Source organism: Solanum tuberosum, unplaced genomic scaffold (assembly GCF_000226075.1).
Source record: "Solanum tuberosum cultivar DM 1-3 516 R44 unplaced genomic scaffold, SolTub_3.0 scf00589, whole genome shotgun sequence".
Classification (NCBI taxonomy): Eukaryota; Viridiplantae; Streptophyta; class Magnoliopsida; order Solanales; family Solanaceae; genus Solanum; species Solanum tuberosum.
In genome coordinates, this window is record NW_006239511.1 from 127,140 (window position 1) to 129,916 (window position 2,777).

Here is a 2,777-nt window from a genome sequence, read left to right on the forward strand (position 1 = left end):
GGATAGTTTTAGGACCTAAAAACCTTATATATAGATTAGAATAAGGGTTAAAATAGCATAGCTTAGGCATTAAGCACATAGGAAAAGACTCAAATATCCTTCTAAAAATAACTGTCGGCCGACACTACAGTTATGACCTATGGACAACAGAAATTTCTACAGACCATACTGGTCAACCGTAGGTCAAGTGTCTGGGGCCTAAAATCTTTGGCAAATCCTCCGAATCATTTCTATGGACTGTCAACCTTCCTATGGTCTGTAAACTCCATCCGTGGACTTCAACTTTCAACCCAAATTTTCACCAAGTCTGAAACTTTTCTACGGGACCTTTCTACGGTCCGTAGTCCATTTGGCGGACCATCCCGGTCAATCGTAGGATGAGTTACCATGACTTGATTTCCAAAATATTTTCCCACTTCCTAAGAGACTGGTCTACGATCCATAGAACCTTCTACGGACCGTAGACTGGTCTCGTGGATTGAACTAGTAGTCATCTTTTGGCCTTCTTTCCCTTTTTTGAATCCGAGGTGTTACAGTTCTGGTTCTTATTTGTTTTCTCCCTTTAGAACCACCATAGTTCGCCACTAAATTGTCATGCCATAATCGGAAAACACTGCCTCCATCTCTTCCATTCAAATATCACCGCCAGTCTCGCTAATGGAAGATACTTTGCTTGCCATTAATAAAATGAAAAGTTCTAAAAGAATAGAAAAGAGAAAAAAATTTCAAAATTACGAAAGAGAAAATGAATTTAATAATAATAAAAAGATTTAATGCTTAAAAAAAAGTGAAGCGCGTGTAATGCAAACTGAACATACTCATTCGGTTATCTATTAATTCCAGGCCAACATTTAGAGTGATATTTATTCCATCTTAAAATAGTTTAAGCGGATAAATAGGACTCCAATTAAATTTGAGTGTGTCGCTGAGATTTCAGGTATAGTTTGAGGGGCAACTTATGCCTTTTCCCATGAATCAATTAATTAGTATTTGAGCTCTAATTTTCTAGTTCACCTTATAAGTATTAATTTCTTTCAACAATATTTTTTGTTGCTAAATAATCGCATAAGCCACAACTGAGTGACTTTTTATCAATAAATTTTGATTTATGATAATAACTTTTTTTGTTGCGTAAATTGGCTTTTTAAAACAATATATTTTATTATTACATAAATTTTTCCTAACAATATTTACTCCAACAAAAAACAATTACTGTATTCTTGTTGCCAAAAGTACTCTTAGCAACAACATTGAATATATTTGCAACAAGAAAAACAAAATTGTTGCAAATTTTCAACTTCTTTATACTTAATTTATCATAATCTTCCATAGCATTTTATCACTAGAATTACATTTAAAAAAATATTCCCTATACTAAATTTTTTTATTATATCTACTTTTGAAAATTTTCATTGCATTTTTAGTTCTCACAAAACTACATATACATTTATTATCTTGTTTTTATGTCATTTGATAAAGTACTTTATATGCCATTTTTTTTATTACAAATTACTACTATCATTTTATCAATATCATTTTATATTATCGTTGTAGTATTTTTTTGGTTTTAAAATGATAACACTAAAGACAATTACCATTTTAAGAAAAAAAATATTTAGCTAAATTTTGTCAATTTAAGCCCAAATTCACAGTCAATTTCAACCCCTAAATTGATCCAATTTGTGGCCCAACAAAACAATCCAAAACCCAACCCATTAGATCCTTTTAATCTCCACCGTCCATTCAATTTAACCAGATGAACCACACATCTCCCCTTCATTATTTGTTTAACCATCACAATCATTTTCTAAACCCTAATTCATTTTTAGTCTCTTTGGTTGCCCCCAACTCTCAACTTTCTCTCCATTCATCCTTCAAACCATTGACAGCATGCCAAAGAAATCATTTGAGTATTTGACTCTGGATCTTTAAGTGAAAAGGAAACTCATGAACGACGGATCTATCTGACAGAAAAAGGGTTTTGAACTTCACGGTGTTCTTGTGGGTGATGATTGTGCTTGCACTTTACTACCGAACAAAATCTCTCTTTTCTTTGATCAGGTAAGACAGTACCGTAAAGATCCTCAACATGTTTTTAGTTTTTTTTTTCCAAGTGAAACACATGAAAATTGTGTTGCTTCAAGTGTGAAAACTTACATATATATATTTGCCATGAAAATTCTTGATATTTAACTAACAATTCTATCAATTCAATTGTAATGGAATAAAACTCATCCCTTCAAATTCTTTATTTTTCTTTTGTTAATTTTTAGCAATTAATTGAATCTAATGAGAATCATTGTTTCCTTTATATTAACTTGTGATAGAATTCATAAGACCATCATTGCTTCCTTGTTTCTTATTCTCCAAGTTGGTTGGTTTTCAAGAGATTTCAAAATAATTAACTACTTTAGCTTTAAATAATTGCCTATTTGAAACCGTAACTTTGGGTGTGTTTGGTACGAAGGAAAATGTTATTCATGGAAAATATTTTCCTGAAAAAAGAGTAGATTTTTGACTTATTTTCTCATGTTTGGTTGGTGAGTAAAAATATTTTCCGAAAAAGATTTTTTAGTGTTTGATTTATGAATGAAAATTAATTTTGAGAAAATATCTCTTTTTTTAACTATAGAGTAGAAAATAATTTTGAATTGAAATTAAAAATATTTTTAAAAAATGAACTTAAATTTTTTTTTGGGGGTGGGGCTGGGGCTGGGGGGGGTAGGGTGAGATGGGGTAAAAAAATAAATATTTGAAAGTAAAAATATATTTTGAAA

At 31.0% G+C, this 2,777-nt stretch overlaps 1 long non-coding RNA gene across 2 annotated transcripts in view; it reads left to right on the top strand.

Annotated features, from left to right (window-relative positions):
• The first annotated feature begins 1,827 nt into the window (after nt 1-1,827).
• The window catches only part of LOC107058672 (uncharacterized), a 3,160-nt gene continuing 2,210 nt past the window's right edge, over nt 1,828-2,777 (top strand). For both annotated transcript variants that reach the window (XR_001472202.1, XR_001472203.1), the window contains exon 1: nt 1,828-2,061. This is a non-coding gene — a long non-coding RNA (uncharacterized lncRNA). The remainder of the gene's footprint in view (nt 2,062-2,777) is intronic.